At 39.8% G+C, this 14,668-nt stretch overlaps 1 long non-coding RNA gene across 1 annotated transcript; it reads left to right on the forward strand.

The window, feature by feature from the left end:
- Positions 1-3,305: 3,305 nt before the first annotated feature.
- LOC132610476 (uncharacterized) lies at positions 3,306-6,290 on the forward strand. Its single transcript, XR_009571161.1, has 2 exons — positions 3,306-5,010; positions 5,928-6,290. It is a non-coding gene; the product is annotated as an uncharacterized LOC132610476 (long non-coding RNA).
- The last annotated feature ends 8,378 nt before the right edge of the window (positions 6,291-14,668 follow it).

The raw sequence follows: 14,668 nt of genomic DNA on the forward strand, positions 1-14,668 counted from the left end.
GAGGTGTAACATGTCTATAGGACCTATTTGACCGTAAATATTATTCATTTTTGTCGGAATTATTTTCACTTTATTTCAAAATCAGTGTTTAGCCATGAAAGTTCCAAATTCAACTTGAAGTTGGATTTCGAATTTGAAAAACAACTTATAACCTATTTTCCAACTCCATATTCATAAATTGCAAATAAAATGCTCTGTTCTCTCCTCTGCAAAAACATATAACCAAACATAACTTTATCTGGAACCTCAACTCCAGAAATTCTAAATAAAGTGAAAACTATATTTGATTTCTATGGCCAAACGCCTACTAATTAGAATTTACTGACAAGTTTAAGGGACAATCAATGTATTATTATGATTGTTACACCTCGAAAAATTTCCCGTTAACGTACAGCGAATAGACTAACGAAGGGAACGAGGTATACGATGTTTCGATAAGTAAGAAATAGCATTTGATGATCCTAATTGAGATTTCAAAGACATTCGAAGTAAGAGAAGAAAGTTTGCCAAGAAAGACAAGGTATACGTTATGTATTGAGAAGGATTTACAAGTACCGAGTTAGTGATGTCTTAAGGATGTTTTGGAGAAGAGTTATAACGTCCCTTATATTGGTAATGAGGTGTTAAACAAGTGTTAAGAAGGTTCCATAAGAATTGGAGATCAAACGAGTCGACGAGAATGAATTCCGGAAAGTTGGGCAATATACGGTCCAACATATTGGCCGTATAAAACATACTGGCCGTATGTTCTGCCCAGAATGGGTCTTTCACTGGACCAAATCTACGGCCAGACATACGGCTAGTAGAAAAGATACGGACCGTATGTTGGTCCGTAGATTGGTGTCGGGACAAATTTTTAAAAATGATACAAGGACCCAACCCCATCCAATTTATTTCATTTCTCCTCTCCACACTTCAAGAACATTCTAGAGAGCTCTCCACTCTTTATCCACAAGAACTCAAGAGAGATTTGTGATCAACTTCTTCAAACCAACAAAATCAAGTGTATGAAACTCATTGAAGTTTATCAAAGCCAAGAAATTCCAATGGAAGTGAACTAGGGTTTTGGTGTAAGAGGAGTATTTCCGCTCAAGGCTTATTCCTACACTATATAAGGTACGTTTTATGATCTTGCCATGTTGTTTAAGGTAATGAGAGGTTGAAAGACTTAGATTATGAAAGGAGATAGAAAATGGGTCACAAAGATGAGAATAATGAGATTTTGAGTAGTAGTTTGGAATGAGTCATGAATATTGATATGTTGAGATTGTAAGTATGCTATAATTGACATTTAGAACATGGGATAAGTATTATATGTGAGAAAATGCAATAGTGAACTATGACCATGATTATGGAGGAGTTGAAGTGAAATTGTGAAATGTGGATAATGTAGATGAATGATAATTATTGCTTATAATATTGTGAATGTTGTTATGGATGTTTGGGAGTTGATATGTAATATGAGAATAGTTGTATAAACAAAGTAAATGCTACCCAATTTTCTCTAGCATTAGTAAGCACGTTCATATAATCGATTAGCTAATGTTGATGCGAATTTCCTTGAAGGTAAAAACGTGAGCGTTGAAGGAGAACGATCAAGCAATAGAATAGCTAAGCAAAAAAGGTATGTAAGGCTAATCATTTCCTTCGATGGCATGAATCCTCCTATTCTCCCATAATCTTCATAAATAAAGGAAACTGTGAGTCTGTGACTATAACGAGTTATATATGTATAAGCTAAAGAAAAGAGATACGATACGAGCATGACAATGATGATGATGAGCTTAAGTACAAAGAATCTTAAAGTGGGGTAAGATGTCCATGAGGTTAATGATCCTAAGTATAGTTCCATTGATGTTTTTCCTAGTGTTACACTCACCTTAAACTGTTAGCTCATTCAAGGTGAGATATGATGAATATGATCCCTCCATAATTTAATTGGGGGTTCTCGACTTTATGTCACCCCGATATTATTATAGATTGTCTATAAGCTCTAATGCATGTCCTGTGACAAATGTTCCGGAAAAATTACGAGTCTATGTTCATAGAGGATTTCATATGACATAAAGGTAAGAGATATACCATAAATACGATAATGGTAATGATGAGCCTAAGTTTAGAGATTATAAGCCTATCATATGATATTTTTTTAATGAAGTTCATGCTACGAATATGATATGATTTTCATAGATTGTCTTTAAATTCTAATGTCTTCTCTATGAAAAGTTCATGATAAGTTATGAGATATATGTGATGATATGATTCCGCCGCGTCTAGATGGCCGGACATGTCACCACTAGGACGGCTGCTTATGGTTCCACCGGGCCTGAATGGCCGGACATGACCACCACTAGTGGGCTGCGTATGAGTACACCGTGCCTAGAGGGCCGGACATGACCACCACTAGTGGGCGGCGTATGATAGTTACCCGGACGTGGGTTAACGATGATGGTATATATATGATATGGGGATGTATGTGCTATGATGATATATGTAATACAATTATATATGACATATGTATGAAATGCATTCATCCTTAAAGGTTAAGCAGGTTATATCTTCATCTTATGTTTTATGATTTCTCTATTGTATTCATTTCACTCATGCCTTACATACTCAGTACAATGTTTGTACTGACGTCCGTTTTCTTTGGACACTATGTTCATGCCCACAGGTAGACAGGGAGGTGATCCAGACTCGTAGGAGCTACTAGCAGACTTTGAGAGCACTCCATTGTTCTGGAGGTGCCATTGATTTATTCTTTTTTGTATATATATGTTTTGGGCATGACGGGGTCCTGTCCCGTCCATATGGCTAGTACTCTAGTAGAGGCTCGTAGATACGCATGTGTGGGTTGTATATTCTCACGATTTTTCCCACGTGTATATATATATATATTGATAGCCGAAGGTCTTATGTATATAAAGGTAATTATGTTTCAAAGTGAAAAATGGTTTTCCTATGATTTGAGTGTAAGATTAATGAATAAACTCTTGATCTGTATGATGGGTAATGGTATGAGCAGTGCTCGGTGGTTAGCCCCGGGTACCCGTCATGGCCCCTAGTCGGGTCATGACAAAAGTGGTATCAGAGCAGTTCAGTCCTAGGAAGTGTCTACGACCCATGTCTAGTAGAGTCTTGTTTATGGTGTGTTGCACGCCATACTAATAAATAGGAGGCTATAGGGCATTTAGGAAAAATGACCATTCTTCTTCTTACGAGATCGTGCGATAGAGCCGTGTATAAGATTTTTGTTACGTCCCGTATTTTTATGCATTGGGACAACCCGGATTAACTATGATAAATTAAGGCCAAGACTATTCCGGGATTTGAAGTCGGGACTTTTGACCTTTGATTTTATTTTGAGACATAAGTTGTGTATGAAATTGTTAGCTTGAACACTTAGGAAAAATTGGGACCATAATTCATAAATTTGGAAATTAAAACTCTTGCAAAAAAAAAAAAAAAAAAAAAAGGAAGATGTGTGGATTGAAGTGGTCCCCACACATTGTTGTGGCCAATTTTAATTGGTCCAACACATGTGTGGGCCCAAAGGCAATAAGAGATATTTTAAGGGGACTTAAAAGATGACCACTTAGTCATCTTTCTCTCATTTCACATTCCCACACTTAGAAAATAAAGCAAGAAGTTGAGGAACCAAAACCATGGCTCACGGCCAAGACCATGGAAAACCAAATCCAAATCAAGCCCCTCTAAAAATATTTCTTGGGTACAAATCAACTAATTAGATGTCCCTAAGTAACTTGGAAGCATTGTTGGAGTGATCAAGTCTTTCATTTAAGAGATTTGCAAACCCTAGCCTATTGGTGGATTGAAGAAGAAAGGTGAGATCTAATCTTGTTTTTGAGTTATAAATGTTGTATGCATATTATAGTATGTCAATATGGATGAAAAATCATGAAATGTAGTATGTTGGAAGTTGGGTCGTGTATGGTGTGTGAAGTTGTGTAAATGGGTGTTGTGACTAAGTGAAGAATTAACTCTATTTAGTATGTTGATTGTTGTAGGGTGAAGAAATGAATGAGAACTATCGATGTATGTATATAGGTGGGTATGTAGCCGTGTATATGGCCTCCAATTTGTAGCAAAGAATGAATTAATATCGCTTAGCGTCGAAATGGTTGTTGTGATGACTTTTGTGTTGGAAATGAGAGTTAAATACCCCGAAATTGATATGGTAAATGTGCGGACTGATTTGGAGAACTTTGTGCATTGAATGCAATCCTTATATATGAGAACCATTAATATATATGTATGTGTAGTGTGGACGAATGTGGGTCGTATAATATGTCGAAGATCGCATTAGTATCGCTTAACGTTTTAGTTGTCGTTGTTATGAATTTTAGTTGGAAATGAGCAATTAATAACTCAAGATTGATGTTGAGAATTTGTGGGCTGTTTTGAGGTTAGTTGTGCGTTTGACGTAAGTTGTATATTTTATGAAAATCATATCGTTCTATTGTGGATTGTGATACAAAACATGACTTGAAAATGAGGAAAGTGAAAAAAAAAAGGGTTGCTCGGCTAAGGGGACTGTTTTCGGGCAACATAGAGAAAAATTCTTGGCTTGTTGGAAAAATTATGTGAATTGTTTAGAATGTTGTTAGTATGGATTTGGGTTAATAATCGAATGTACGAACGATATTGTGGCTTGAAAGTAAGCCGTTGAAACGAATATTTGGAAAGTTGTTGAAAGATGTAAAAGAGAGCTATTACTGTTGTTTTGCCTTTTGAATTGATTATTGATGTTGCTAGGTTGGTTATTGTGGTTGTTGTTTTTGATTTTGAGCGAGATAAATTCTCGGGATGGCCTATTTATAGGGGAAGTGCTGCCGAATTTTCTGTAGAATTTAATGATTAGTTGGAAAGAATGGCTCAAGTGCCCTTAACTAATGTTTGGTATTCGTTGGCGTATTTGTAGACCTTGGGGAGCCCGAGGCGTGGATTGGAAATTTACTTTAGATTGACTATTTTGGAAGTGCGTACGAGGTATGTAAAGCAACCTTCCTTCTTTTGGCATGCCTTAGTTTCACATAGGCTAGATTAGAGCTTTAAGGGAATTCCAAATTCGAGATCCGAGCATGTTATGATCCATATATATATTCTTTGGCACTCTTATGTATGTTTTTATGAAATATGAACCATGATGTATTTGAAGTAATCGCTTTCCGACATTCGCATAGAAAATGTTCACTTTAAGGAATTTTGTAATCTCTGAATGCCATATTTTTCGCATAGAGGCTCGGATCGTTCCAATAATTTTTATAGGAGTTTGCTTGATGTATAATGGGTATGTTTTTCATAGGCGGGCTCAGTTCGGGTCTATACTCGTCCGTGGGTCCCGCGACGCCCTTTATGTAAATTTGACAACTTTGAATCAAAAAGTGATAATTATCATTCCGATTTCGAATATGACTATTTTACTTATCCTTCGGATTTATAATAATGATTTTATGCATATGATTCCTCACTACTCCGCTCGTGCCTACTATGATATCGTTCGCTGGTTCCCGGGCCGGTTCTGTTGTCGTGCGCTTTTTGATACATTCCGGTGTTATGCTGTGTTTATGGTTCACCGTGCTCCTCGCTCGAGGGTCGGGTTCCACTTATGTTTGGCGTTATGCTGTGTTTGGCGTTATGCTGTGTTGTGATGTGTGACGGGGATTCGGAGATTTGAAACTTTCTGGTGTTATGCTGTGTTGTGGCGCCATCGACAGGCGGGCGACCACATTTTCCAGTGCCCTATGCATAATTTATACTTTGGAAATAAACATTTTGATATGTATTATTTTCTATATATCTGATTCGATTATTATTCAGATTTATTTCTGTACTTTCTACTTTGCATACTCAGTACATATTTCGTACTGACCCCCTTCTCCGGGGGCTGCGTTTCATGCCCGCAGGTACAGACGCACAGCCTGGTGATCCACCTGTTTAGGACACCCTTTCTGCTATTCGGAGTGCTCCTCTCTTTCCGGAGCTTATACTTTTGGTATATATATTTATTAGTGCATTTGTATATATTCGTTCATGGGTACGGCGGGGCCCTGTCCCGTCATATGAATCTGTCGGTCTGTTTAGAGGTCTGTGGACATGTTTGTGGGTTAGGGTCTTTCTGTATGGATGTATGTACATGTCGTTTGGGCGATCCCATACGCCGAGGCGGCCGGTCCGCATATGTTGTTTGGGCGATCCTATACGCCGAGGCGGCCGGTCCGTATATGTTTATATATTGCTTGGTTAGCCCTGTGTGGCTTTTGTTGGTATTTTCTGCGTGCAGGGTATATTGGATAGTCCGTAAAACAAAGGAAACTCTGTCGAAATTTTTCTGGAAATTACCTAAATTTGAAATAAAGCCTTGTCGGCTTCCGCCATATACTAGAATGAGTTGATAGAATTTGAGATAATATTTGATAGATGGGTTCGGGTGCCCAGATCGGGCACTAGTCACGGCCTACGGGGTTGGGTCGTGACAATTTTCTCCTCCCTAATAGTGTGTTATGATTTCAGAGATGCTGACAAAGGGAAAAGCTACAACTGCCCAGAAGGGAAAGGTTACGATGGAAAGGCGGGTAGAAAGGGAGCTGCCAATGAATGTAGAAGAGAGTGAATCACATAATGAGGCTCTATCTAATGCTTCTTCTACTCCGCCTAATTTAGAAGAACAAGAGGGAGCTTCAGCTCCAGTTCCTATGCCTCCAGTTCCTCTACCGGCTACTTCGGGTCAACCAGTGACCGAGGCTATTCATCTATTGACGCAGTTAGTTGCCGCCCAGGCGCAGCGGCAGGGTTCGGGTTCAAGTGACAGGGTCGTTAGTACTAGAGCCCGTGATTTCATGAGTTTGAATCCTCCGGAGTTTTTCGGGTCCAAGCCGGATGAAGACCCGCAAAGTTTTATTGATGAAATGTTGAGAACATTGAAGATTATTCATGCCTCCGAAACTGAATCTGTGGAGTTGGCATTTTATAGACTCCGAGATGTGGCGGTATTATGGTACAATAATTTGATATCATCAATAAAAGAGAATGCGCCTCCTCCCGTTTGGCAAGAATTTGTAGATGCCTTCATCCGCCACTACTTGCCACCCGAGGTCCGCCGAGCTAGATCGGATAGGTTCCTAAATCTAAAATAAGGAAATATGAGTGCCCGGGAGTATAGCCTTCAGTTTAATTCATTGGCTAGATATGTCCCGACTATGGTGGCCGACATGGGGGATAGAGTGCACAGATTCGTGAGTGGATTAGAGCCACATTTATTTAAGGATTATTTGATGGCTTCATTGCAAGACGGAATGGATATTTCCCGCATTCAATCTCATGCACAAAATTTAGAAGGACAACAACATCCACAAAGGGGTGATCGTGATATTGATAAAGGGCAAAGCAAGAGGCCAGATCTATGAGGGCAGGTAGTGATTATAGAGGGGGATTAAGGAAGGCATATTCTAGATACTCAGGCCAGTCGGCGACTAGTGCACCTCCCCAATTTGCAGGTAGGAGATTTGACCGCTCCATTCCTTCAGGACAGGGTCAGAGTTCGAGAGCTTCAGGTTCCCAGTTTGGGGGTGATTATAGTCAGAGGAGACCATCAGTTCCACGATGTAGTCAGTGCAGAAAATTACATTTGGGGCCATGTCGCCAGGGCACGGATGCTTGCTATGTTTATGGACAGGTCGGGCACTTGATGCGTGATTGTCCCTCGAGGTATGGTAGAGGTGGGGTTCAGCCCATAGGATCAGCGGCTGGTTCCTCTTCAGTGCACCCAGTAGGGCAGACTCCCCAGATTCCAGCGGGTCGAGGTAGAGGCAGAAGGGGAGCATCTACTTCAGGTGCCACCCAGCCCCGTATGTATGCTTTAGCCGGACGACATGATCTTGAGTCCTCCCCGGATGTGGTTACAGGTACATTATCCGTATTTTCCCATGATGTGTATGAATTGATAGATCCGGGTTCTACCCTATCTTATATTACTCCGTATGTTGCTGGTCGTATTGGGGTGAAACCTGAGCCAATTAAACCTTTTGAGGTATCTACTCCGGTTGGTGATCCCGTGATAGCTAGACAAGTGTATAAAAATTGTGTAATTGTGATATGCGACCGCCAGACTAAAGCTGATTTAGTTGAGCTGGAGATGTTAGATTTCGATGTGATTATGGGTATGGATTGGTTGGCCTTATGTTATGCTAATGTTGACTGCCAAATGAAAGTAGTTCGATTTCAATTTCCGGAAGAGCCCGTGCTTGAATGGAAGGGTAACACAACATCTCCCAGGGGTAGGTTTCTTTCCTACCTTAAGGCAAGAAAGATGATAGCTAAGGGCTATATTTATCACTTAGTCCGAGTTCATGATACCGAAGCAAAGTCGCCAACTTTCCAATCCGTTCCGGTAGTAAATGAATTTCCGGATGTATTCCCAGATGAACTTCCAGGCCTTCCTCCGGAAAGAGAAATTGATTTCGCTATTGATGTGTTGCTGGACACCAAGCCTATTTCTATTCCTCCTTACCGGATGGCTTCGGCAGAATTGAAAGAGCTAAAGGCACAGTTGAAAGATTTGCTTGAGAAGGGGTTTATTAGAACCAGTTCATCACCATGGGGAGCACCTGTCCTATTTGTAAGAAAGAAAGATGGATCCCTACGAATGTGCATCTACTATAGGCAGTTGAATAAGGTGACGATAAAGAACAAATATCCTCTTCCGAGAATTGATGATTTATTTGACCAACTACAGGGTGCCAAGTGGTTTTCCAAAATAGACTTGAGGTCAGGTTATCATCAAGTGAGAGTTAGAAAAGAAGATATTCCCAAAACAGCTTTCAGAACGAGATATGGCCATTATGAATTCCGAGTGATGTCATTTGGGTTAACTAATGCCCCGGCAGTGTTCATGAATTTGATGAATAATGTATTCAGGCCACTCTTGGATTTATTCATAATAGTATTCATTGACGATATTCTGGTATACTCTCGCACAGAATCAGAACATGCAGACCATTTACGTATTGTTCTTGGAATTCTTCGAACTCGAGAATTGTATGCAAAATTTTCAAAGTGCGAGTTTTGGCTTAATTCTGTGACATTTTTGGGTCATGTTATTTCAGATGATGGCATTAGAGTTGATACTCAGAAAATTGAAGCTGTGAAGACTTGGCCAAGGCCTACGACGCCTACAGAAGTCCGTAGTTTTCTAGGATTGGCAGGTTATTATAAAAGGTTTGTGGAGGGGTTTTCCTCTATTTCAGCCCCATTGACAAAGCTAACCCAGAAGTCAGCTAAATTTCAGTGGAATGATGCTTGTGAGCGTAGCTTTCAGGAATTGAAAGATATGTTAACTTCAGCTCCAGTCTTAACACTCCCAGAAGAGCCAGATGGTTATGTTGTATATTGTGATGCTTCCGGTGTTGAGTTAGGATGTGTATTGATGCAGCACGGTAAAGCCATTGCTTATGCTTCGAGACAGCTGCGAAAACATGAAAAGAACTACCCGGCTCATGATCTCGAATTGGCTGCAGTTATTCATTCATTAAAGATGTGGAGACATTACTTGTATGGTGTGCATGTTGATATCTATACAGATCACAAGAGTCTTCAATACATTTTCAAACAGAATGAGTTGAATTTGCGGCAGAGGCGGTGGTTAGAATTATTGAAAGATTATGAGGTGAATATTTTATACCACCCCGGGAAGGCAAATGTAGTAGTTGATGCGCTTAGCCGCCGATCGATGGGCCGCCTATGTGAAGTTCCTCCGGAGAAGAAAAAATTAATTCATGAGCTCCACCAACTAGCTAATCTCGGAGTACGCCTAATTGATTCAGGTAGTGCAGGAACTGGTATTAATAATCCCACAGTTTCGTCCCTGAATATGGAAGTGAAAGAGCGTCAATATGAAGATCCTCAGTTGAGCCATTATAGAGACACATTTCATGAAAAAGAGAAGTCTCCATTTGAAACTTCTATACAGGGAGTTCTTAGATACCGAGGCAGGTTATGTGTTCCGAATGTTGCAGAATTACGTCGCTGAATTCTAGACGAAGCTTATTATTCTCGGTATTCTATTCATCCAGGAGCAACAAAGATGTATCATGATCTCAAGTTAATTTATTGGTGGAATGGAATGAAGAAAGACATAGTAGAATTTGTAGCTCAATGTCCAAACTGCCAGCAAGTGAAAATCGAACATCAAAAGCCAGGAGGATTATTGCAAGCAATGGAAATCCCTACTTGGAAATGGGAAGTGATCAACATGGATTTTATTGTGGGGTTACCCCGTTCCCGAGGCAAGTATGACTCCATATGGGTGATCGTGGACAGACTCACGAAAGCAGCTCATTTTCTTCCAGTCAAAACTACGTACTCAGCAGAAGATTATGCAAGGTTGTATCTCAAGGAGATTGTGCGACTCCATGGTATTCCGATATCCATTATCACCGATAGAGGAGCGCAATTTACAGCTAAGTTCTGGAAATCCTTCCAAGAAGGTTTGGGTACTCAAGTAAAGCTTAGCACGGCGTTTCATCCGCAAACTGATGGGCAGGCCGAACGTACCATTCAGACCTTGGAAGATATGCTATGAGCATGTGTTCTAGATTTCGGTGGTAGTTGGGATGACCACTTACCCCTTATTGAGTTTGCATATAACAACAGCTACCATTCCAGTATTCAAATGGCTCCGTATGAAGCTTTATATGGAAGGAAGTGCAGGTCCCCAATTGGATGGTTTGAAATAGGAGAAGTACAGCTAATAGGCCCTGAGTTGATTCAACAAGCAGTAGAAAAAGTCAAGGTGATCCGAGATCGATTGTTGATAGCCCAAAGTCGCCAAAAATCTTATGCGGACAACCGCCGGCGAGACTTAAAATTTCAAGTTAATGATTGGGTATTATTAAAGGTGTCGCCAATGAAGGGAGTGATGAGATTTGGTAAGAAAGAAAATTTAAGTCCTCGATACATTGGACCTTATAAGATTATCCGCAAGGTGGGTCAAGTAGCTTATGAACTGGACTTGCCTATAGAACTTGAATTAGTCCATCCAGTTTTCCATGTCTCAATGCTCCGCAAGTGTGTTGGAGATCCTACGAGGATTGTTCCAGTAGATGATGTTCAAGTGACAAAAACGCTAGTCTATGAAGAAGTTCACATTGCCATATTAGACAGGCAGGTACGGAGACTCCGAAATAAGGAAGTAGCCTCAGTTAAAGTCTTACAGCGAAATAACAACCGAGAAGAAATGACTTGGGAAGCGGAAGAAAATATAAAATTCAAGTACCCGCTCTTATTTCAGCCCCCGAAAGAGATCCAAGACGAAACATCAAGATTTTGAGGTATGTATGTTTTCTTTTTATGCATATGGGTCGTGTGTGGCCAAATTATATTGTTATTATGTTGTGGCCCTGTGAGGCATTATTATTATGGCTTGTTGTGATAGGATGGTAGTGTCATATTACAGGGGAAACTCTGGCGAAATTTTTGTAGAATTCCCGAGTGCTTAACATTCGAGGACGAATGTTCCAAAAGGGGGGAAGAATGTTACACCTCAAAAAAAATTTCGTTAACGTACAGTGAATAGACTAACGAAGGGCACGAGGTATACGATGTTTCGATAAGTAAGAAATAGCATTTGATGATCCTAATTGATATTTCAAAGACATTCGAAGTAAGAGAAGAAAGTTTGCCAAGAAAGACAAGGTATACGTTATGTATTGAGAAGGATTTACGAGTACCGAGTTAGTGATGGATTAAGGATGATTTGGAGAAGAGTTATAATGTCTCTTTGATTGGTAATGAGGTGTTAAACAAGTGTTAAGAAGGTTTCATAAGAATTAGAGATCAAACGAGTCGACGAGAATGAATTTCGGAAGGTTGGGCAACATACTGGTCGTATGTTCTGCCCAGAATGGGTCTTTCACTGGACCAAATCTACGGCCAGACATACGGCCAGTAGAAAAGATACGGACCGTATGTTGGTCCGTAGATTGGTGTCGGGATAGATTTTTAAAAATGATATAAGGACCCAACCCCATCCAATTTATTTCATTTCTCCCCTCCACACTTCAAGAACATTCTAGAGATCTCTCCACTATTCATCCACAAGAACTCAAGAGAGATTTGTGATCAACTTCATCAAACCAACAAAATCAAGTGTATGAAACTCATTGAATTTCATCCAAGCCAAGAAATTCCAATAGAAGTGAACTAGGGTTTTGGTGTAAGAGGAGTATTTCCGCTCAAGGCTTATTCCTACACTATCTAAGGTAAGTTTTATGATCTTTCCATGTTGTTTAAGGTAATGAGAGGTTGAAAGATTTAGATTATGAAAGGAGATAGAAAATGGGTCACAAAGATGAGAATAATGAGATTTTGAGTAGTAGTTTGGAATGAGTCATGAATATTGATATGTTGAGATTGTAAGTATGCTATAAGTGACATTTAGAACATGGGATAAGTATTATATGTGAGAAAACGCAATAGTGAACTATGACCATGATTATGGAGGAGTTGAAGTGAAATTGTGAAATGTGGATAATGTAGATGAATGATGATTGTTGCTTATAATATTGTGAATGTTGTTATGGATGTTTGGGAGTTGATATGTAATATGAGAAAAGTTATATAAACAAAGGAAATGCTGCCCAATTTTCTCTAGCATTAGTAAGCACGTTCATATAATCGATTAACTAATGTTGATGCGAATTCCCTTGAAGGTAGAAACGTGAGCGTTGAAGGAGTACGATCAAGCGATAAAATAGCTAAGCAAAAAGGTATGTAAGGCTAATCCTTTCCTTCTATGGCATGACTCCTATGGCATGAATCCTCATATTCTCCCATAATCTTCCTAAATAAAAGGAAACTATGAGTCCGTGACTGTAATGAGCTATATATGTATAAGCTAAAGAAAAGAGATACGATACGAGCATGACAATGATGATGATGAGCTTAAGTACAAAGAATCTTAAAGTGGGGTACGATGTCCATGAGGCTAATGATCCTAATTATAGTTCCATTGATGTTTTTCCTTGTGTTACACTCACCTTAAAATGTTAGTTCCTTCAAGGTGAGATATGATGAATATGATCACTCCATAATGTAATCGGCGGTTCTCGACCTTATGTCACCCCGATATTGTTATAGATTGTCTATAAGCTCTAATGCATGTCCTATGACAAATGTTCCGGAAAAATTACGCGTCTATGTTCATAGAGGATTTCATATGAGATAAAGGTAAGAGATATGCCATAAATACGATAATGGTAATGATGAGCCTAAGTTTAGAGATTATAAGCCTATCATACGATATTTTTTTAATGAAGTTCATGCTACGAATATGATATGATTTTCACAGATTGTCTTTAAATTCTAATGCATGCTCTATGAAAAGTTCATGATAATTTATGAGATATATGTGATGATATGATTCCACCGTGCCTAGATGGCCGGACATGTCACCGCTAGGGCGGCTGCTTATGGTTCCACCGTGCCTGAATGGCCGGACATGACCACCACTAGTGGGCTGCGTATGAGTACACCATGCCTAGAGGGCCAGACATGACCACCACTAGTGGGCGGCGTATAATGGTTACCCGGACGCGGGTTAACAATGATGGTATATATATGATATGGGGATGTATGTGCTATGATGATATATGTAATACAATTATATATGGCATATGTATGAAATGCATCCATCCTTAAAGGTTAAGCAGGTTATATCTTCATCTTATGTTTTATGATTTCTCTATTATATTCATTTCATTCATGTCTTACATACTCAGTACAATGTTCATACTGACGTCCGTTTTCTTTGGACGCTGTTTTCATGCCCATAGGTAGACAGGGAGGTGATCCAGACTCGTAAGAGCTACTAGCAAACTTTGAGAGCACTCCATTGTTCCGGAGGTGCCATTGATTTATTCTTTTGTGTATATATATATGTTTTGGGCATAACAGGGTCCTGTCCCGTCCATATGTCTAGTACTCTAGTAGAGGCTCGTAGATAGGTGTTATACCCCGTACATTAATATGACGAATTATCCGCAAGCAAATCGACTCAAGTTAAAGGCGGAATTATTTTCGGACATGAAATAAGAGCTTTTAATTTTCAACTTTGATTATCACAAAAATTGCTTATAAATTTTATTTAGCATAAAAATATTAATATTGGAGATTAGGAATTAATTTAATTATCGAAAGTGAGCCCCCACGACACGTGGCGAGATTTGGTTGGCCTTGAATAAAGATGGACACATGTCATGAAAATTGACACATGTCCACTTTGTAAAGATTATATAAATGAGCATAAGTGGATGACTACACTACAATTAATCTTGCAAATTAGGTTTTAGAGAGAGGGGCTCTCAAGCCTAGAGAGAGAGAGAGGGGTTCGGGCACTGTTCACGGCGACTGTTCACAGCGGCGCCAGTGTTCACGGCGCGCTACTGTTCACGCCGCCACTGTTCACGGGCGGCGCCACTGTTCACGGGCACTGTTCACGGCCAGCCCATTTTTGCCCCCTTCTACACAATTAATTGGAGAGATTTGAAGATCAAGAGGAGGAAAAAGATGGAGCTCATGGTATCCATGGCAACTCACGGCCATGGCTTTCTTGAAGACATTTCATGGTGAAAAATTAGAGCTTGTCTCTAAG

The sequence above is a fragment of the Lycium barbarum genome, chromosome 9 (genome assembly GCF_019175385.1).
Source record: "Lycium barbarum isolate Lr01 chromosome 9, ASM1917538v2, whole genome shotgun sequence".
Taxonomy (NCBI): Eukaryota; Viridiplantae; Streptophyta; class Magnoliopsida; order Solanales; family Solanaceae; genus Lycium; species Lycium barbarum.